Below are 24,010 nucleotides of genomic sequence, written 5' to 3'. Positions count from 1 at the left end.
GTTGACTATCTTTCTTGATCATAATTGGATTTCATTCATAGGAATGGCAATGATCATGTCTGTAGGAAAAGGTTGAATATCAATGCTTTGCACTGGTTGATGTAACCTATTATGACTTGGGTTAGGTACGGGTTGCGTAGGCAACAATGTAGGTCGGGGTGGGTTTACAGTAGCAGGTGCCTGCGAAGATGATGGGTTAGTAGGTGCAGGTAATAATTGATGCAAAGGAGGTGGTGGCAGCGTAGGTTGTTGATACATGTTGGGGTTATACGCTTGCTGATAGGTTTGCATGGTCGGATTATATGAAGTACTTGGCATATTTGGATAAGGCGCATAGAATTAGGGCTGGGGTTAAAAACTGTTGGCATAGGGGTTTGTCCTCCAATTCTGGCTCTAGGCAGTATTTTGTGGTTGCTGAGCAACCCAAGGAGGGTAGGATGCAGGAAAGGTCCAAGGTTGAGTCTGGCTATAACCTTGAGAATTTGGATCCGAAAACATATTCTGACTTTGGCCTCTCCAGGTGGGTCTTTTGGTTGCTTGAGATTGGTCAATGGTTTCAGCATTCCCCTTGTAGATGGCTTGTAAGCCGGGAAGTGATGGGCACTTCTCGGTTAGGTGTTCTAGAGTACAAATTCCACAGACCTCAATGGTGTTTAAAGGACATTCCCTCTCTGCATGTTTACGCCTACATTTGGAACAAAAGATTGCCATGGCTGCTTTCTCAGCTTCTTGTTTTTGTATAATTTTCATGGTGTCTAGCTAGTTACTGATTGTGTTCAGGATATAAATTTTAAAAATTTTTAATAGGTTTCCCAGCTCGACCCTTGTAACAGCATTAGCCACAGTTTTCTTTTGCACATAATCTCTAGAATTGTCTCTAAGTTCCCGAAGCTTTTTACCTACTTTAGCTTGGCTTCTTATAAATGTCTCCACCACTGAGCAGGTTTAATGTTTCAATGCAATCATCTCTCAACCTTTTTAGGAACACAATTCTGATAATCGTTTCATCTAGGTTGGACCCACAGGATTTGTGAAAGTTGTATAGGAACCATTCAAGATACTCTTCGAGGTTTTCATCTTCAGTTTGCTACATCCTAAGGATATCGTTGATGTCCCTACTTTTACAAAATCTTGATACTTTTTAAGAAAAATTGATCTCATGTCATCCCATGTGTATATAGTGTGTTTCCCTAGACTCATGAACCACCTAAGGGCTGCATCTTTTAATGTGGTGGGAAACAATTTAAGTTTATGTGCATCATCATAGTAATTATAACTGCGACATAAAATATCAAATTCAAAAAGAAATGCATCGGGATCTTCAAATGATTTACCGTAGAATAATGGGAGAGATGCCATTGGAATGCTTTTCATTGTGATATCACGAGTCACATCTAGGATAGGGAATCCGAAGGTAACCTCCTCTTCGTCTTCTTGGTTTCCCCCTCTAAATAGATTCCCATTGCGTCGAGGACCTTCTCCCTCTTCCTGGCATTCTTCACTGTGTCTGTCCTCCTCATATTGGTGATCCATTTCTACAACTGGCACCCGCAGGAGTTTGAAGATTTTGGTGTGAATAGGGGGTATTGGGACACGGTTGACGTTGGTTGATTGCTCGTCCAAGTTGTCTTGTTGTTCCACTAGTTCTTCTACAGGGTTGTCAAAGATAACCTGCTGAATGATCCTTTCCCCTCAATCTAAGAATTCTTGATCCGAAACCACGTTGGCATCAACACTTCCTCCTTCTTGTCTTAGACTTGCATATCGATTAGCAGCAGTAAGAATGGGTATATTAACTGATCCAAAAGTTGCAAGAAATTTAGAACTGGAAATAAATCTACCCTTGCTATCCCTAGGTCTACCTGTACTCCTACGCATAAAGATAAAAGAAATAGAAACTCAAGAACAAGCAGTGATCGATCAGACTTTGGAGCAACCCCACAAAAGTGGATGCGTGGCTCTTCACTCATGTCTTACCATACGCTCTTTGCCCTTTGACAGTCCTGCAAGATCCTGAAACTCAAATGATAATGGTTACCTGAATAAGGAATGAAAACTTCCCCGGCAACGACGCCAAAATGTTGAAAGATTAAATTGGTGAATTAATCTCCTAATATTTATATGTCAATTCGGGCTCATAAGCACGAGCTGTCTTGTGCTTCCTTTATTTAATTCTAGGTCAGAGTTTTAACGTTTCTTTTATAATGATTAGATGGGTAATAAACACACAAATGCTTGCAAAATCGAAGGAAATCAAACATCTAGCTAGCATAGGAAGAATCAATAATCAAAGTTAATTTAAAGACTTTCAAAATTTCTATGAACTTAACCTATTGGGAACTGGAATTGAAATCTGGACTTAACAAGTGACTTGACTTTTTACCACAGATCCCAGGTTATGAGAACGAATACCTAATCAAACAAACTGCATAGAAAACTTAATCATTCAAAACACTCAAGTTCGAATTCTTACAATCCACACCTGAAGATTTACTACTTGTAATGACAATCCAATTCTAACTAATCAAACAAACTCTACTCAAAACTCATTAACCCTACTAGCTTATGTTATGAAACCAGCTCAAGAAAAGATAGAAAAGATAGATCAACGCCTTAGAATTCAGCCTCTTCGAGGGGGCAACCTCCTTTACATTACATAAATGAACAATTATTGGATGATTCAAATGGCAAAACCTCCTTTCTATATATAGGAGTCTAAGGAGTCACAATATAATCCAGCCGACCTAACAATAATAATATAAAGGCACAATAATAACAATAGTGGGCTTCTATGGGGCACAATAGTAACAATATGGGCACTACATGGGTACATCAATATAATAAGTGGGTTATACTAATAACAATAAGGGGTTACACTAGTAGTATAGGGGCCTAACATGCCCCTCTCCTTCAAAAAGCGTTGTTCTCAACGCTTGAGTAGTTCTTGATGCTTCTGTATAAAATTCTTGTCCTCCCATGTGGAATCTTCAACGGGTAAGTTCTTCCACTTGATGAGATACTCTGAAATTGATCGATTTCGTAGCTGTCGGGTACTTGTTTCTGTGACTGCTCCAGGTTCTAATATGATTTTTCCTTCCTCTTCAATTTCTGGCAATATTGTTTGAATTGGGATCTTTTGCAACTTTTGAATAAGTGGCCATACTTCTTCGTCCTTCTTCCATTCTTCCCTTGCTTTGTTTATCCAATCTGGTTGGATAATATAAATAGCACAAAACAATGCTTCCACATCCTCATCCTTGAAGAGTCTTCCCATTCGGTAAGGTCGCCATTTTTTAAGTGCATGTAGTATTGCCAACATTTCCTTCTCATAAATAGCTTGCTTGAGATGTAGCAGTAAAAATACCCAATCACCTACATCAAAACATTTTTCACTACGATGTTGATCTACCTGTTGTTTTGTTTGATTTTGCACCGAAGTGACGTTATTCTTTAAAAGTTGGAGAACTTGTTGTTGATGCTCGATGTGATCTTTCACTGCTTGAACCTTTTTCTTCTTCATATGTCCTTCTATCTCTAGAGTTTGAGGAGTGGTAATTTCTTCCAATCCTTTACAAGATATGGTAGGATTCATTTCTTGATGCTCGATGTGATCTTTCACTTCTTGAACATTTTTCTTTTTGATATGTCCTTCTATCTTGATAGTTTGAGGAGTGGTAATTTCGAACAATGAATTACAAGATATGGTTGGATTCATTTCTTCTTTCTCGATGTGATCTTTCACTTCTTGCACTTTTTTCTTCTTGATATGTCCTTCTATCTTGAGAGTTTGAGGAGTGGTAATTCTTGCCAATGCTTTACAATATATGGTCTGATTCATTTCTTCTTTCTCTGGGGTGGGGTCCTAGCGTATATCTTCTTCTTTTGATGTTTCTTGATCCTTTTCTTCCTCCTCTTCATATTCTATGTAAAATAATTTCTTCTCAGCACACTTATGACCTTTAGTGCATTTGCTATCACAATTGTAACAAAGCCCTTTTTCTCTTTTTTCTTCCAATTGTTGTGGTGTAACCCTTGTAGGTTGTGGAAGGCTATGAGAAACAACACTTCCATCTTTATAGTTGTGAGGGGTACACTTCTTGGTTTCCATAATTTTGCTTTCCACTATGTCACAAAGCCCTTTTACTCTTTCCAATTGTTGTGGTGTTGCTCTAAAGAAGGTGTTGCTCTTTCTATCGTCATAATGTGTTATCATTTCCTCCATGAAAATTGACCACGTAACAAGTTGTTTACGAGAACAAAGCCCTTCGTACCATAAAAATTGATCTGGTTCTAAATATGAAGATGCAATACATACCTTTTGTAACAGTTGTACACCATGTAGATCAAAATATTGCTCCATCTGAAGTATCCAATTTACCGGATCCTTGCCATCAAACTTCCTCATCTTGCTTTTTCTTGATTTTAGGAGCTCGACCTTGAAATGACTGTAATTCTGTACTTTTGGATCTTTAAGTTCTGAAATTGTGAGCTATAGTAGCCCTCTGTGTCCTCTTTCCAATGCCACTAGTCTGATCCAAATTGGATTCTCTAAGAAAAAGTTATGCACAATCTCCCAAGATGACCTGATTATAGACCTTTCCAGAAGAGCGAACTTGTATGAAGTGCCACGTGTCACTATTTCGACCTTTGGATCTAAAAAAGATATACAAAAAAACTATAGTCCGTCCTCTTTCTGTACCTTCTTACAAAATTTCAATCTGATCCCCAGAGAGAAAGTTATGACGATTTTCCCCAGGTCACCTGTTTTAAATGTAATTCAGGAGTCTGCAAAAAGACCAACTTCCTCAGATCATATCTCCGTAAATATCGCGCGAAAAGCTCTGAGATTTGGACCCAAGGTTCAGTGCGATTTCTTCTCAAATGGTTTTTTTTTTTGCGACTTCTGAAACGTCACAGAAAAAAAAGTTATAGTGAAAATGCCACGATGACATGTTTGGAGCAGCGAAACCCTAGAATCCAAAGCTCTGGTACCAAATGTTATGGAACCAGCTCGAGAAAAGATAGAAAAGATAGATCAATGCCTTAGAATTCAGCCTCTTCAAGGGGGAAACCTCCTTTACATTACATAAATGAACAATTATTGGATGATTCAAATGACAAAACCTCCTTTCTATATATAGGAGTCTAAGGAGTCACAATATAATCTAGCCGACCTAACAATAATAATATAAAGGCACAATAATAACAATAGTGGGCTTCTATGGGGCACAATAGTAACAATATGGGCACTACATGGGTACATCAATATAATAAGTGGGTTATACTAATAACAATAAGGGGTTACACTAGTAGTATAGGGGCCTAACAACTTATCAACAATAAAAAATCTTGGTGCTGAGCACTTAATCTAGATACTCTGTTTTACTCTCAACTAAGTTGTATCCAAGTCCCTAATTGATCATGACCACAAGCACAAATTCAAGCACTAACTCTACTCAAGAATGGCAATCAACCAAAACTATTATGAGAAATTGTACTCAGAACTACCCTACAGTTGCATTAATCAAAATGTAAACAATCCTATTTGAAACCTTAACAAACCAATACTTTGCTTTTGAAATCCAATCATGCACCTAAGCTATAGAAAATATAACCAAGCATTCAAATGAAATAGGGGAATCAAGTAGTCCAAACGAACCAAAGGAAATTGCTTTAACAACTAACACTAGATCACTCTTTTGCACTCTGAAGTTAATCCACGCAGTCTACTTAACAACCGAGAAATCTACTTGACAAATGAAACTAACTGAAGCTATAGCAAATCATTCAAATCAATTACTCTGAAAGCAATGCTTCTGTTGTATACAAATTCATGCAAATAACCTAACATAAAAACCAGTCGACTTAAACTAAACTAAGCTCATGCCAATTGCATTATTCAAATAATCAACTTGAAACAAATATTTCCTATGTCGCACACATCTGCAGAAACAATCCAAAAGAGAGTTGATCGATTCAATTACTAGAGGAAAGAAGAGAAACAATTTTGAAATTGACTGATCACAATCCAAATTAAACTCAAATTCTATTCAACTCTAGTCTCTAAATACGTTATCCAATTTAGGTATTTGAAAGTAGCTTTTGCATTGTCAATGGATAAACTAGCTCCTCATAAGCATTAGATGACAATGTAATTCAACAAACTTCATATACATCTATTACAATCACAGTCCAATACAATGTGCAGTGTTCATGAACAGAGTAGGTCTTTATCTTGAAAGCAAAAGCGATGGTCACACCAGAGATTTAGATTTGGATCGTTGAAGCAAAGGGGTTTAAAAGCATCATATCATCAACATAATACAATCAATCAAAACTAAGAAAACTCTCCATGCAACAAGTAAACTAATAATGAATCACAGATAATTGAAGAACGACTATATCTATCACACAGATATACTGCTACGCAATATTACAAAGTTGAACCCAGATGGGTGGGCCTGGCCACACCTGGGGAGCTGATTAACTTACAGAAAGCGAGAGACTTCGATCACAATTAACTCATCATCCACAGCGAACCATCGAACAATTAACTCAAACTTAATGCATAACCATTGTAAACATCTTTGATTCAAAAATAATAAGTCAAAGGATACACAGTAACAATTTTAACTTATGTTCGCTAGCTTCTAAGTATTACATAGCAGCCTTTTATAGGCGTTAACTAAGTTAAAACAAACTGAACTATGGATAGTAAATCCTAACAGCCTAGCTAATTCATTCCTTCAAATCGGATGGCTCGAACAACTTGTCCAATTTAGTTTAACAACCTTCAACCAATCCCAATCTTGGTGTCTGCTCCATTCAGAGAGGATAACGAGGATCTTTGTCATGGCTGGAGTCGAACACATTCAAGCATGGCTGGAGGCAGCTCGCCATCTAGAAGTATACGGCCTCTTATCCCCTATGTTGTTAGGTACTGAACCCCAAAATGGCTCTTGAGTACGAAAGTGGAGGAACCATGGTTCACTGCCTGCATTCTCCTATTGTCACCTTGCACATCTGCTGCAATGTCTACACTTCGACCATAGTGATTAGTTAGTTTATGGATAGCTACTCATATCCACTTAAATTCACTAATAAACAACAAAATGTTACCATGAAAGACTTTACCTCATAGTAAGATTAGGACAGTGTTTAGGGCAATAAGAATGGTAGGTGAGTAGGTTTAGGAGTGCCAAAAAGGTCAAAATAGAGATGGAAAATAGTAGTGGTGGGAACAAAATGGGGGGTCAACAGTCAGGAAATTTATCTAAGACCTAGATGAGCTTTTTCTCATGCCTTTAGATATGGGAGGGCTAGCACCATCTTTAGTTCCCTCAATGTTGGAGCAAAGACAAAGATTTTGTCACTTAGAGACCCATGATAATATTTTTGTGCTCCACACCCAAAATTGGGGTCCACAGGATGATTTACATGGAATTCTAAGGACCAACCCTTAAGGCTTGATTTTAGGAGCACTCTACACTCACTTTGGCACATGAGGAGCTCAACACATGCCTCCAAGAGGCCTATGCATGCATGACGTCAACATTTCAGCCTTCTTGTGGGTTAATTATTATATTTGCACATTGGTTATTAAGTCGACCGATGACTTACAATGTTTCTCTCACATTAATGTTTATGATTTGGAGGGGCTTTTAGGCCTAGTTCGATTTAGTAGGAATTGTATATATTGGAGATCACTCCATTGTGATCAATCATCATCAAACTTGTGAATTTCAGACCTCTTAAATAATTTTCACTTGCTTCTTGTGGGTGGTTTTGGAGATACTTGGATGCATTTTGATGTATGGAAGTTGATTTTGACATTATTTGGAGCCAGTTCCTAGTCTAATGGAAGGATATATTGCACGTTATCTTATAACTGGAATATGTCATTGAATATCTTTTTTTGGAATGTCTAATGCATGGAAGTATTTATTCTAGGTTAAAAATTTTGTGCCCTAATTTGTTGAAGATCAATTTATTGAATAATATCTAGATGAATGTTGTATGTAGTACTAATTGTAACATGCAATGAATGTTCCTAGTGGGGTACTTATTGTTAATCTCCATCAAAATAAATTATTCCATTAAGTGGGAAAATTGTTGAAATTTTGATAGCTAAGGCATCAAATTTCGACCTCCTTAGAGGGAATTAGGATTATTTTGAGCATCATTGACTCCATATGCCCATTGACCAAGGCATTATTCCAATCACTTGGTGATCATCTCAAAATTGTGTCCATGTACCTATCCTTCTAAATTCGGTCCTTTTAAGTCTAGAAGAAAGACCTAGGGATTAGAGAGAAATTCTAGGGAGAAGGCTCCTTGGGGTTTTGAGAGCCTAAACATTGAGATATAGGTCTTGGCTACATGACCTATCATTTTGGTGGGCATCCACTCAAAATTCATCCATAAAATCTCTTGCCCTAGGTAAGAGGGAAACTCTAGTTTCTTATTTCTCAACTTAAGGACTTTCTTGAAGGTTTCATGAGACTTGACCTTGTTGAAATCAATCATAAGAAACATTTTCCCCTTGTCTTGACCTTTGGAAACTCCAACACTCGTTTGACCTATCAAACCCTCGATCGTGTGTGTTTTTTCTCTAGGCCTTCTTCAAGAAAGAAAATTGCTTCCTAGTGAAGCCTTAAACCTAATATTGAGTATTTCTTGAGAATATCCTAGTTGATCACCTTATTCTCAATCATTTGAATATCTTTCATAGGTGATATTAGCATATCAGGACTCCTCCCATTGGTGAAAGTCCATAAAGAGTAGGGGGTTTTGGCTGTTGTGACAGTGGGTCACTACCCCATTGTTAGCATGTGGTTTAGTTTTAGCCTTGTAGGGTTCCCTCTCCAAGGACTGCTAAATTTTGTGGCAACAGGAAACACAAGGGCTTAGTACATGTTTATGGCTTTTTATGGCTACAAGGTGTCTTGTACATGGAAATTTTGAATTCATAAAACTCTATGGAAATAACTAATGCTAAGGATTTCTTTGATAAATACATAACATGTTGGAATCCACAAAACAACCATCTTACAAATGTGGACATGCATTCCTTTATTGAGGATGACCATTGTTTAACAAATACAATTCAACTCCTTTCTTCAAATCCATTTGAGAACTACATGGAGATACTTAATAAAAATCTGCAACATGCACAATGTTTTGAGGCTACCAACTTTTGCTCAAGTGTTTGTGTTTACAATCTGCAGTTTTAAATTGAAAAGGAAAAATAAATTTTGGTATTGAAATACATTAAAATTTGGACATTCTATTTTATATCCATAAGAATTTTTTTTTATCATATTTATTTAACTTTCTAACAAAATTAACATTAAGCGAAAATATTGTATATAAGAATTGAATTTATATTAGTGATTCAATGGATCCTGATAGTAATGATATTTTTGTTGAATTTGTAATTTCCAAAGATTAGTTGTTACTCTTATACCAAATACAATTATTTCATAAATCCCATAAACTGTGAATAAGACTTGAACCCACATAGTAGGAAAGAATTGTTCACCATATCACTTGATACATAAGAAAATCTCCTTATTAATAATCACCAACTGGGATATTAGTGTGATCCACTAAAAGTTATGAGGAGGATTTTATGGTTTCAAGGTGCATTGTGTTGTTAAGATATTTTAATATGGTAAGAAGATTGATCTAGACATGAACAACCAACATTATTACTTATTAAGGGTTGTTGAGAGCCATGAAGTTGTAGGGTTTTTTGGATTTCAAGGTTTGTTTTACAGATAATCTATGTTGAGGGTATTGACAAGGGCGATTGTCAACAAGAAAGTTGTGTAGAACACTTATTAAATGTAGAGAACCGAAGTAGTTCGATCCATCAAAATATCAAACAGATTCGGAAAGATGAGAATCAAGCGACATTCAAGCAGAATAAATCCAAAGCCATCTGAGCAACAACCCCCAAAAGATCGATCCATTCCTCCAAAAGTCTAGTGAAATCGCTCAGCTAAAAGCGTAGATCATGTTTGTTCCTATGCTTTATGTGAATCTCCATTACCTTGTCGAGCTTTTCTTTAGTATCTTTAGATCTTTATTTTCCACAACCTCAGAAACTATTCAGAATCGACAACAATTATCTGAGATGAATGTGTTGCGGTTGCTAGTTGTAGAGAAAATAATTAAGGTGCATAAATTGGTGGTGGTGTATAACAAATTTAGTTTACATAAGGCCCATTTAGAGAAAAAAAAATCTCAGGACACATAATACTTCATACAGAAAGAAAATACAATTTGTGACACCTATGATCTCATCTAGAATGTTCATGCAAATTGTGACAAAGAGGAGTTATTAGAGATGATTGATGCAACAAATGATACAGAAGATCTTATATAAAAGTTTGATGCAGCATGTGATAGGAATGAAATTATGCAAAAATTTGAAGATGAGTCACAAGAAGAATTGCAGAAATGACAACAACAATAATGTGCTAAAGCAAAGGAACAATCAAGTGGACTTTCCAATTTTTTTGTCAAACTTTATTCAATAGAAACCAACATGCCTTGGGATAGTACAAAGGTAAAAAATTTCATATTCCAGATAACGTCAAACCAATAAACTTTGTGAAATTAGGATTTCTTAAAGATGTCTAGAATTTTGAAAACAAATGCCAACATTTTCAAAGAATTGGTCACATGGAGAGTCATTGTTTTGATCTCCATCATTGTCTTCATTCTGGGAAGACAAATAACTTATCAGAAAAATGTCGAAATCATAAGCAAGTTAAGAAAATATTTAACTATGGATGGATAAATTCTTAAAGATGTCCAAAATTTTGAAAACAAATGCCAACATCATCAAAGAATTGGTCACATGGAGAGTCATTGTTTTGATCTCCATCCTTGTCTTTATTCTGGGAAGACCTGACTTATTAGAAAAATGTCCAAAGAAAAATCAAGTTAAGAAGATAGTTAATAATGGATGGATACATTCTTAAAGATGGAATCCACAAGTAAAGAAGTTTTATTAGTCTTACTACTTGGTCAAGACAGGAAAAAACACCAAAAGTAAAAAATAGAAAAGGGAAAAAACTGTGAAATAGTTTTCTAGATGATTTTGGACATGGCCCAAATCCAATTCTATATGTTCTCTGAAGTAAGAAACAATGCTCTCTACACCTCAAAGGAAGGATCATAATGATAAAAGAAACTCTCCTACACCTTTAAGGGGGGGAGTAACTTTATGAAATGGAATATGGTTAGTGGTAAACTAGAAACCACCATATTATTTAAATCAAATTGGTTAGTGGTCACCCAAAACCACCACATTTTTCAAGTCAAAATCATTATTGGTAATCCAAAAACCACCACATTATTCAAAGTATATTGGTTAGTCATCTTCCAAAATCTCCCACATTATTCAATGCATATTGGTTAGTGATAAACCATAAACACCCAGTATCCATGGAAGGTGATTAGTGGTTGAATGGAAAAACCACCAATTGAAGTAAATATCGTTAGTGATCAAACAACAAAACCACCATCTGAAGAATTCAAATAAAAAATAAAAATAAAAATATTTCTTCTAATTGCAAAATTGTCAACCCAATGCATCTACGTAAAAACCATTCTAATAGATGAAATCTAGCCTTATATTAGAGGAGATAAGGAAAACCTTATATGAACAAGCTTAACTCATTATTAGATGTATATACTATATGAATATACCCTTATCAAGTCACATATTTGAACAGGAATTAGATCATGTCTACCAACCCGTGAAAAATCACTTGGGTACATTAGTGAGACATATAAAGGGCATTGTTCATAAAATTATCCACTAATAAGAGGAAACTATTGATTTTTGAAGGGTCCTCTAAATTGATAATTACTTCTTATGATTTCTTAAGTTAATATTTTCTTGCATTCACATTTATCATAACGTAATTACACAAAAGATCTCAATAATAGAAACAAAATGCCAGTAAGATCATAAAGAGACAACCAGACACGACAATTTACCCTGGGAAAACACACATGGGGGAAACCCAACAATTTGTTCCTCAGATAAATCATTAAGTTCAATAGAAATACATCTAATTATTCAAGTCAAACATAACGTCAAATTGACTAGTAATATAGCCTTGGTCACACCTCGTCAAACTGCCCTCTTGTCAAGTCAAATTGATAACCAATGAGTTTAGTCTAGTCTGGTCTGCGAGGGATGATTTTCGGCCTACTTCTACACCCAAGAACCTTGGTTCTGCTGCATTGGTATGCCTAGAAATTCTGCCTTCGATTTGTCCTTTCTTTGCATCAGGTTTGTCCAATATTTTGCCTCAGATTCATCTGATTCTCTGCCTCAGGTTCATCTTGTTCTTTGCCTTAGATTTGTCTTATTCTTTGCCTCAGATGGTCCAAATTTCTTTCTTGAGTAGGAGGATGACATGATTTTATATATTTATATGTGAGGACGAATGGATGTCTCTTCCAACTAGAATAGCTTGACATTAGGAGGGCCGACTTTATCCTTTTGGATCCAAAATTCAAATTTCAAAAATTAAAAATTCTCTCTTGAAACTGACATGAAGAACTTGTCTTATATTTTTCTAGGGATCAAATATGAATTATGAAGACCAACCATAGCTACAAAATTCAACTCCCTATTATTTAGGGAGTTATTCATAATGACTATCAGATGTTATCTTGTTGACAAATTTCTCCATGAAAAGGTTATAACAATTTATCATTAGCATCAACATTATCTGATTACCATAATTTTGGTCAATAACTTTGACCCATGGTAAATAAAGATCATCAACTAGTTACCATAATTCTGGTTGGTACCTCTGACCTATGGTGCACCATAATCTTGGTTGGTATTCTTGGCACATGGTACATCATTAGCATCAACTAGTCACCATAATTCCATTCCCTCTGACACATGGTATATAGACTAGTCTTGGTTCACCATCATCTTGGTCAATATCTTTGACTCATGGTGAATCTCCAAAGGCCTCACTCTTCATGAGTAATTTCAAGCATGATGCCAAATGTGCTCACTCAACCTATATGGATATTTTGAGCCTAATGTCGAAAGACACCCACTCAACTCAATGATTTTGGGCCTCTCGGACCATTCTTCCTAATTATGGCCAACATACTTGACATAGGAAGAATGAATATAATTTATTGGAACATTCTCCTTGTTTTTGGTCAACTCATTTGACAAAGGGAGTATGTTTATCCCTGATGTTTTAACATAAATGCTTCGGACCATTCTCCTGGTTAATATGACTCAAAGAGAAAGATTGTCCTTGATGTTGTAATTCCATCACTCCCTCTTGTTGAGAGATACATGCTCAATCATTCCAATCTTTTCCTCAAAGTATACAGACTTCATGCTGGGCTAGAAAATTTGTCAGCGATCTGCTTGATTGTAGAATAGTACTAAAACCATACTACTCCCTTTTGTACCATGTCTTGGTACTAGATCTCATCGTGCTTTCACTAGTCATTATGGTTGTCACCTACACTTTATCAGGAAATTCAGGTGAAAAATGGGCCTCCTAAGGAAATTATAAAATAACAGTGGAAATAATAAAATAAGATTAGATTACATCATCAAATTTTAGAGGGAAAAAAGAAAAGACTATATTTTCAACTCGTATTTTCAACTTATCTCTGTATGGGTTTACTCAAAATTCGAGCGGCAACACTTGTTGGATGAAAATTTTGATTCCTCATCCAAGGAGTACTCATTTTGCATACTTTCAATGGACCCTGCTACAAGAAAAATGAGAAATACATGAAAAACGTCACTGCAATCACGTTTTTCATGTATTTCTCATTTTTCATGTAGCAGGGTCCATCAAAAGTATGCAACATGAGTACTCCTTGGATGAAAAATTAAATTTTGCATACAATGAGTAGTCCTGCTCAAAATTTGAGTAAAACCTAAGGGAGATAAGTTGAAAATGCGAGTTGAAAAAGTAGTTTTATTATTTTATTGTTTTTTAATCTTTTTTACTTTTTTTACACCAAAAATGGTGAATCATCCCCCATGGTTGGCATCATCATCTTGAATCCTATTGGTTCTTATAAATTTTATTTTGGTTGTACATTTTTCTTAGGAGGCCCATTTTAGACCTCAAAAATCCCCTAATGAGTAGTTTTTGAAGTCATACTACTGCACAACTCGCCAACCAAGTTGCAATATACTCTACTTATACAGTATTGAGTGTAATAGATGTTTGCTTCCTGCTCATCCAAGAAATCATAATGGATCCCAAACTAAATTGATATCTTGATGAACTCTTTTTGTCTTCTACACTCTCTTCCCAATATAAATCTGTGAAACCCTCCAGTTGTACTTCATTGTTTGAGACATATCTCAAACCATAATTGATTGTGCCATGATCAACTATACCATGTTGGTACATGTTGAACCACATGCCTTAGCTTAGCCATAAACTGATCAAATTCCTTTATTGGAGCCATCACCATGGCTACTTATCGGTTACCCTAATTGGGTGCTCTTTCTTAAACAAATCATGATGTGGTAATCCTGGTTGCTCCCTCTATAACTGCAACTTTCTAGTTATCCTCGAGTTGCACTTCATTGTTTGAGACATATCTCAAACCATAATTGATTGTGCCATGATCAACTATACCATCTTGGTACATGTTGAACCACATGCCTTAGCTTAGCCATAAACTGATCAAATTCCTTTATTGGAGCCATCACCATGGCTACTTATCGGTTACCCTAATTGGGTGCTCTTTCTTAAACAAATCATGATGTGGTAATCCTGGATGCTCCCTCTATAACTGCAACTTTCTAGTTATTGTTATATATATATATATATATATATATATATATAGAGAGAGAGAGAGAGAGAGAGAGAGAGAGAGAGAGATCATTTGTTTAGCCTGACATTCTATCATCCCAAAAATCTATGAGGGATCTCAGTATTATGCTTCAAGGAGATAATGCATCAAATCTATGGCCATATTGAACTTAGATATCAACTCCCTATGAAGCTTCAATAAGGTTTCAATTGGAAGCCCTGACTGCTCCCTTTATTACAGAAGCAAATCTTTCTGCCAGTTATTCTCCTTTTGACACATGAGTCCTTTTGCTTTCATCAGAAACAAATCATATAGGATCAACCTTGATCCATCAATCCAAGTTTGAGGTACAATCTTTTGGAATCAAGAGACTTCTTCATGTACCTCAAAGCTTGGAAACTAGAGCAAATGTATTTCCATAATCCTCTCTCTCTTTCTAGGAGAACCCTCTAGTCTCTATATGTTTCCATTTGTTGCATGCTCGAATTCGTAGATCCATTTGGAAGTCACTACTAACTTTTATTTGGAACAATAAAGGTATACTACAAACTTGTTGATCTTTCTGCTCCCTCTGAAATTGGATTTCATTTAGTACAATATCTATCAACACAAATCACCGATCTTGGGAGAATCCTCTTGTCACGAGTTAAGCTTTGTTCCTCCACTATTTCCATCTACTGCCAAAGACTTCACAACCTTCGCTATGTACCTGCACTCCTCACTAGGAGGCCATGAAAGAACAATTATAACCAAGCAAGGATATAAAGACAAGAGGCTAATAGTAAAATAATAACAACAATAATGAAAGAAGAGATATATCGGTTACTTTTCTTCTGAGAATTATAGGGAAATGTAGCTCCCTCTTGATCTTAACCTTCTTGCGTCCATCTTGCAAATTTATCAACCTAGTCTTCATCATAAACATGATTTCATTCATTCCTCACATGGGCTAGGGTTTCTCCTTTCAGAGGAAAAATTAATCTAGGTCCATATATAGGGTTTTATCCACAAACCTTAGGATTTCCACATCCAAGACTTGCACCCTTCTAGTATTTATACACCCTAGATTTTCAAAAATAATTTCACACCTTTTGCAATTCCAACAAACTTTGTAATGTGAAAATTCTCCTTTCCATATCCATATGTCCAAGAATATATAGAATCCACATGCCTCAGAAAACAATTAAGGATATTCAATAAAAAAACAAGAAATAGTCATAATAAGGACACATCAAGTTTTGCAAATGACTAGTATTTCTTGAGAGAAATTTGTTCTCCAAAATTGAAAGGAACTTCATTGTAAGCTTGTCATGTCAAAAGAAAACTTGCTCCATCAAGACAATCATCCTTTTTCCTTATTTCAAAATTTGAATTTCAAGATTGAACAAAATAGGTTCCATCCTTGAGTGCCCAAATACTCTTAGTATCAACAATCAATATTAGTAGTGAATGCAATGCATCTTCTAGGGCCTTTACTTAACAATTCAAGGTCCATGACAACAAATTTCATCAATACTTTTAAGAGCTTGTAGCATCAAAACAAATAATGCAACATATTTAAAGAAAACACATGTTTGTTATTCAAGCGTTCAACACGTGTATGGATGACATATTAACCTTATGTGGCTTTGTCTTTCATTGAGAAACAATCCGCATTGTGATATTGTGATTGATTCTTGAAATATCAAGATGACTTTCATGTGATAGATTAGTAGTGCATCTAACAATATTTTCTTATATTTGCACGAGCATCATTGAATATCATTTGTGAGACTCATCAATGAATTTGTAGGGTGAAGGTGTTGACATTGATGTCAACAAGGTCACGGTCATGGTGTTGCTTGGTATGTGTGATGGTTGGCCTTGATATTGATAGTGAGATGGATTTTTTGGCATTGATGTCAACTATTGAGGTCATGTACTTATGTCAACCTCATGATGATGTAGATTCGTTTACCATGGTTTGTATCAGTATGCATTGGCATTGATGTTGGTCTTCTTGATGACACACTCGTGTGATGGAATTGATGGAGCATGTGGTAGCATGTTGGTCTTGAATGAGTTGACATGTACATTTATGGACATGTCATGATGGTTTTCTAATGTTTCTACAGGTAGATCGTGCTGCTACAATTGACCATACAGATCCATATGTTTGAAATGGTTGACGGCACATTAGTTGAGTTGTCAACTAGGTCCTCATTATGTCTTCATGTCTATGTCTATGAGGATGACTTGTAGTAGTGATGTGATGGCTCCATGATGTGCTACAAAGATGTTTTTAGGTATGATAGAGGTGTTTCAACTTCTAGTGAAGATTGATGGAGAGTGGAGAACTTGTTGGCATACTTGCCAACCTTGGTTGTTGGCTCTTCTAGGTCAACTTGGCAGTGACACTTGGGAGGCTTGTTTGATCCACTCGCAAAGGTGTTAGAGGCTATGTTATACTTTTGGAGGTTAGTCAATATGTTGTAGAAGATGTTCCATCAAGAGGCAGAGGTTCTGGACCGAAGAACAAATGTTTTACTTCAATTTTTGGCCCAATTTTTCAGTATGGTGCTTGGATAGAAGTGGAAGTTTTGGATTGGATTTTTTGGGAAAATTAATATGAATCTCAAAATTTGAAGATATGGGTTTTGTGTAGAACATAACAAATTAGCTTCCTCGTGGGCAGTTTTTCAAAATTTGGTCCAGATTGAGAGAAATGAAAGGTTCTCTGCCTGGACGCATGCATAGAAGTATGCGGAAGCATATGGAAGTCTCTAGACGCATGCATGACTAGCTTATAGGAGCACCCAAGGCCCTGCACATATGCATAGTGTGTTATGGGAGAGTCCAATGAATTTTTCAAGTTTAGCTCCACATTCCTCGCACTGTTCGAAAGAAAATTAGATTGGAAATTTCGAGAGGCTTCCAGAATTAGTGAAAAAGGTCAAAAATAGTTTGAAAAAAATCCTCTCATGATGTGAATGCATAGTGTTAGTGGATTGATTTGGTCCAATTTGTGCAGCTTTGATTCTAGCCCCAAGCTCAAATTATCCCTACATGTTTTATATACTTGATCTTGGAGCTATGTGAGGGTTGATTGTGAGTTGTTTGAGTTGACGATGTTAGAGAGTGTGTTGGAGAAGGTTTAATTGAGTGTTGATGCTTCAGATCTTGTGTAAAGCCTAAATTCTTTAGTCCATGAGTGTTTATGACTGAATAATGTCAAGATCTGAAGCATGTTGCATATAGATCAGAATTGGAGTTGCTCGTGTAGTGATTGATTTGGAGAGTTTTTGTATGTTGTTGGAGTATATGTTGGTGATCCTCTCACACCTGTTTTGCAAGAGTTGTTGATGCATGTAGCACATAGTCATATGTCTTATGATGTTATATGTAGTGTGCAACATTTTATTGTTGTGAGGATCTGATATTTAGATTTGTGTCGACATCATTTTGTATTGGAGAGTGCATACTTTGTGCATTTGCTTTATTTTGATTTGATGATGATAGATTGCTGCTGATAGCATGTATGTACAGATGATTTCTAGTTGAGCGTGGTGCCTTGGGATCCAGTTTAAAAATATATGAAAGGAGGTACACATGGTGGTGAAGAGCAGTGACTTCATGGAGGTGGAGCAGTGATATCGATGCTTTAGCACAAGGAAGAAGTTTCTCAAACCAATGGTGGTTGGATAGTCCAATGGTAGTTGGGTGAGGCTCGACTGATCGTAGTGGCCTTCAGCAGATGGGAATCCATAAAGATCCGTAGAGAACATAGTATTCTGAGTTGATCCAGTAGTATCGAGTCTCCTATCCAATGGTAATTGGCATTTTTAGACGAGGTTGAGTCTCTATGCTGATGGGAGTCAACACACTATGTAAAATATCAATTGCTTGGCATAATAGAAATTCAGAGCAGAGCAACAATAGCAAGGGTGGTTTTTCTCCCATAAGGGTTTCCAACAGAAATCTTGTGTCTCGTGTGTGATGACGATTTGTGTGGATGTGCTTTGATGGTTTTCTTTAGTATATGTTGCTTATATGTTTACATGTTTATTGTTTACTCATATGTTGCTAACATATTGTTAGTTGCTGCAATAATAAGTTTGTGATTCAGTAAAGTAATAAAAGACAAAAATCATATATAGAACACACTACTGATTCACCCCCCGTCCCCCCATCTCAGTAGTGCTCAAAGGTTTCCAAAAGAAGGGACTATTTCAATAGTCATCATAACTAGCCTTAATGTATTCTTCAAGGATCACTTGTTGTAAGGCAACATATTATACCTAGTCCTATGATTTGACTAAGGAGTAGATCATAGTCCTCTCTAATTTCTCATGAAAACAACTTTGATACAAGTCCAAGCATATTCATTAACAAAACTATTTGGTGATCATTTCCTCCAGCTGAAGTTTACAAGAATGTTGCCAAAGTAAAACCTCTGATATCAATCAAAACCATTGTAGGTAACTTAAGCGATGATACATACCTTTCATTCCAAGCATCAAACCACATACTTATAGCTTTGTTGGTCTCTTTATAGGTATATATTCCCATGCCTCATACTCATCTTTGAACATCTCATCATTGTAATGTGCTTGCATGGAAACAATGTGTTTTGCATGAGCACAATATGTAATATTCTTTATATGGAAACAAATTTCTTTAAACAATTAGATTTGTATCTTTTATCAAATCTGGTAGCCATAAAAAATCTTCAAGGAGAGCTAAGCATAAGGTACATGAAGCACTTCTACCTTACCATTAAATCATCAACCCTTCTCCTTAGAGATAATTTCAAACTTCTTTTGGTTGCTTCCTAAGACTCATCGACCTTAGTTATAGAGGCTTAGAACTCTAGTACACTCATGAATCAGGTTAGTACAAGACAGGGCATATTCCATCACGAGTTCATGCTCCTATAAACAAGGTATGCTCTGACGATCCAAGTCAAGATTGTAACATGCCTTCTTTTTACATGGTCTTATGAAACACTAGTCAATTTCGTGACCTAAATGTACAACAAAAGGATTACAAACCAAAACAAATTGTAGGTTTGATTTTCCATTAACTGTGACATTTTGGATTCTCTGAGGCCATGTCAGAGGCCTCTCGACCTTTAATGTTGGGACAAAATCCATACTAGGCGTGTGACTTAGTCATAAGGCTACTTGACGCTCTTGAAATACCTTGAGGCCTTTTCAACCCAATAAGATAGACTTTGAGGTCTTCTCGTCCTATTGTGAAATATTCTAATGCCTTTCATACTATCTTCAATAGAAATTAAGGGCTTTGACCCTCTCCATAGACACAAGTATGCTTCGACCTTCAGACTTGATGGATTTTCCTTTGATTACTCATTTATACTCCTTCATGGTTGCTCCTTTAACCTTTGCTCTAATACCATGTTTATTTTAAAGGGTCTTCTAAACTGATAATTACTTCTTATTATTTCTTAGGTTAATCTTTTCTTGCATTCACATTCATCATAAAGTAATTACATGGAAGATCTCAACAATAGAAACAAAATTCTAGTGGGATCATAAAGAGACAACTAAAAAAGAGACACAAGAATTTACTTTGGGAAAATCCACATGGGGAAAAAACCCAACAACCTTTTCCTTATAGAGATCATTAAGTTGAATAGAGATACATTTAATTCTTCAAGTTGAACATAAAGTCAAATTGACTAGTAACATAGCTCTAGTCACAACTAGTCAAACTGGCCTCTTGTCAAGTCAAACCGATGCCCAATGAACTCTGCCTGCTCTGATCTACTAGGGCTAAATTTCAGTCTACTTTTGCACCCAAGAATCTCGATTTTGTTGCTTTGGTATGCCTAGTGACTCTAACTCTAATTTGTCCTTACTCTACATCAAATTCGTCCAATATTCCGCCTCAGATTCATCTTAATCTCTGCCTCAGATTCATCTTGTTCTCTACCTCAGATGGTATGAATGGATTGCTTGAGGAGGAGGATGAAATGACTTTATATATTCATCTATGAGGCCGAATGGGTGTCTCTTCCAATTGGGATGACTTTATCCTTTTGGATCCAAAATTCAAATTTCAAAAATTAAAAATTCTTTCTTTTGAAATTGACATGAAGAACATGTCTTGTATTTTTCAAGGGCTAAAATATAAATTATGAAGGTCAACCATAACTACAAAATTCAACATAAACTGCCCCAACTTTTGTTGTAGATGTGGAAACTTATGTTTAATGATGATATGGGAAACCTGATGATGGGCCTCTAAATTAGACATAAATTAAGGCCCATATGACCATCCTTCATCACATTAAACCTCTATTTTTACATTAGATAATGTATTTTTAACTTTAATATGTTCATTAAGAAGGTTTATGGATAATTGCATATTTGTGCTTAATATTATTTATTTTTGTGGAATATTGTGAGAATATTGAGAAAATTATGGAGATTTGGAGGTGGAGATAATCTAGGGACCTGCTCCCTACTAAATGAGGATCAATATTAAATAATAAATCAACAAGATATTTTATAATTATGGCACAGATTATGGAGCTCCAATGATTGATAAAATCTAGGAATGTGTTCCCTGTCATTTAATGCAGATTCCTAGTATTGGGAACTAGATCCACTAATCAATGGATTTTGGTGGGGAAAGCTTCCTTCTTTCATGGGGAATGATTCCTAATCATTTTGTATAAGCACCAAATCGAATTTTCCTATATGGGTTGATTTTTCTTAGTCTTCTTATGGAGAGAACTTGCATTTTTGCATCTCCACTTTCATTTTCTGCAGGGATGTAATTGTATTGATGGAAATAATGAAGATTGGTAACATGTTCAACTTCTACATCTTGGTCTCCTTCATAGAAATCTGAGTTTTCTTGGGCTTGGCCATCCCAGGAGCCTCAGAGCCCTTTTGTATCATTTATTTTTCTTATTTTCACTTCTTATTCCCATGCATGTCTTGATGTTGTCTTTTTTCTATTTCTGCATTTAGAATTAATGATTTTTTGTTGTAGAATTAGGTTAAATGGTTGAAGTATGTTATTTTGCAGGATCACAACCATCATTTCATCATTGGAACATATTTTGAAGTTCATAGTAATCACCGAGCTACTTGGATTAGTTTGCTTATTCCCAAATCTAGATTTTTGGAAGTCCCTTGTGGCAAATAACATTAATTTTTTGTTATTTGTTAGAGCATTCTAACGAGCTTCAATTGAGTTTATTCCACTTGCATTAGATCACAAAAACATTCTAGTTAATAAAAAAAATTATCCTAGTGCATTTTCACTTGATTAGGTTAGGCATTTGATAGATTTACTATCTCACTAGTTCTCGAATTTCTAGATTTTAGACTAGTAATTTTTTGTTATTTTTTAGCATGGGTTAATAGAAGTCTTTTTGAGTGATTCCACTTGGAATGGAGACCTAATACATTCTAGTAAAAAAAATGTGTCTCATCCAATTTAGATTTGATTTTCTTGGTCATTCGGTGAATTATAATTTCCTATAGTAAATTTGTTGCTTCCTGTAGTACACTTCTAGCGCGTATATATTTTCCCATAATTGCTCAAAAAGATTGGTTTTGGTCCCTCAGGGTTAAATTATGACCCCTAGGCTCTAAATCAGTGATTATGGAAGACTAAAGACCACATAGTATTTTCCTCTTTACCCATGCAAAACATTTCAATGATTTGGGCTAATAGACAAAATTATGAAATAGATAATACAATGATGATTGCCACATCCAATGAACTTTGTTAATGGATCTAAAATCTTTGAAATGTAATGGTTGACATTTAGTTCATGATATTTACTTTATGCAATTAGAATATGTTTATTTCCTTGCATTTTCTCCTTTGCAACATGTTAAAGTTTCCATTTCGAGCATTTCACTTTCTGCAATTAGTTTAGGATTTCATTTCATTACATACACTCCATTACATCATGACATCAAAGGAATGACACATTGTATACTGCACATATAGTGCTGATACCTCTTAAGTTTGTACGAACCTCGGGTTGATAAGTAAAGTTGGTAGTCTTGGGATTTGCAGCATTCTTGTTGAAATACCAAGGCTAATCACTTTTTGGTGTTGTTGTCGGGGAGGTGTTAAAGTATGCATTGTTTTCTTCCTTAGTTGATTCATTTCTTTTTACTTTCTGCAAAAACAAAAAATTGCATTAGGCATATTTCATTTCAAAAACAAAGAATTGCATTGCATTATCATTCTTATTCAAAAAAAATATATATTCTCCAACACCAACCCCCCCATTTGATCATGTGGTGTAGTAAGAGCCACATCACCATTCATTTTTACAAGTAAAGAAGAAAAGGTGACAGAGAAGGTAGAAGAAATGGATGGAGATGATGATAATAAAGAAGATATTCTTGGATCCCCCATTCAATATACTAATGTCAGTGTGCACATGAAGAACATCCCTCCATATTTTTTTCCAAAGTTTCATGGTCTAAGGTCAGAGGATCCAGAAACCTTTCTTTTTGAATTTGAAATCTTTTGTAGATCTCTTGGTTACGTATTAAACATTCAAAAATTGAGATTGCTTCCAGCAACATTGAAGGATAGAGCTCTTAAATAGTTCATGAGTTTTAAGTTCTAATTCAATAAGATCATGAAATGATATGCAAAATATATTTCTAGAAAAATATAAAGATAGTGATCTTAAAGAAGAAACCTTTAGAATGAATAAAAAAGAAGATGAGAGTCTAGAGAATCTAATAAAGAGGTTCATGTATAATGTTAAGAGGGAAAAACTGCATCATTTAGGATCTGACACACTAAAAACCCTCTTACTTAGAACAATTAGGGATGAGTGGATTGATCTCCTTGATCTCATGAGTAAAGGTGATGTATACCAATTATCATTTGAAGAAATTTGTGAAACATGCAAACACATATCAAGAGGAAGGGAAAAAGCAAGTAAATCAGCATTAAAATTGGTAAGTCAAGCTAAACTTGGAAATTTGTTTTATGATTTTAAAACAGAAATTCTTAGCAATTTGACCAAACAAGTAGAAATGTTAAGAATACAAATGAGAAAAAAATATGTTGATATTTGTGTTGTCCATGCATAATCACATAATATTAAATATTACCCCTCATTACCAAGGTTGAAGGAAGTTTATCAAGAGGACAAGGGAGAAAGTCAATTTCCAAT

This window comes from Pinus tabuliformis, chromosome 5_1 (assembly GCF_031772625.1).
Source record: "Pinus tabuliformis cultivar Carrire ecotype Pingquan chromosome 5_1, CPIR1, whole genome shotgun sequence".
Taxonomy (NCBI): Eukaryota; Viridiplantae; Streptophyta; class Pinopsida; order Pinales; family Pinaceae; genus Pinus; species Pinus tabuliformis.
The sequence above is the reverse complement of the archived record's forward strand: the minus strand, read 5'-3'. Positions refer to the sequence as shown.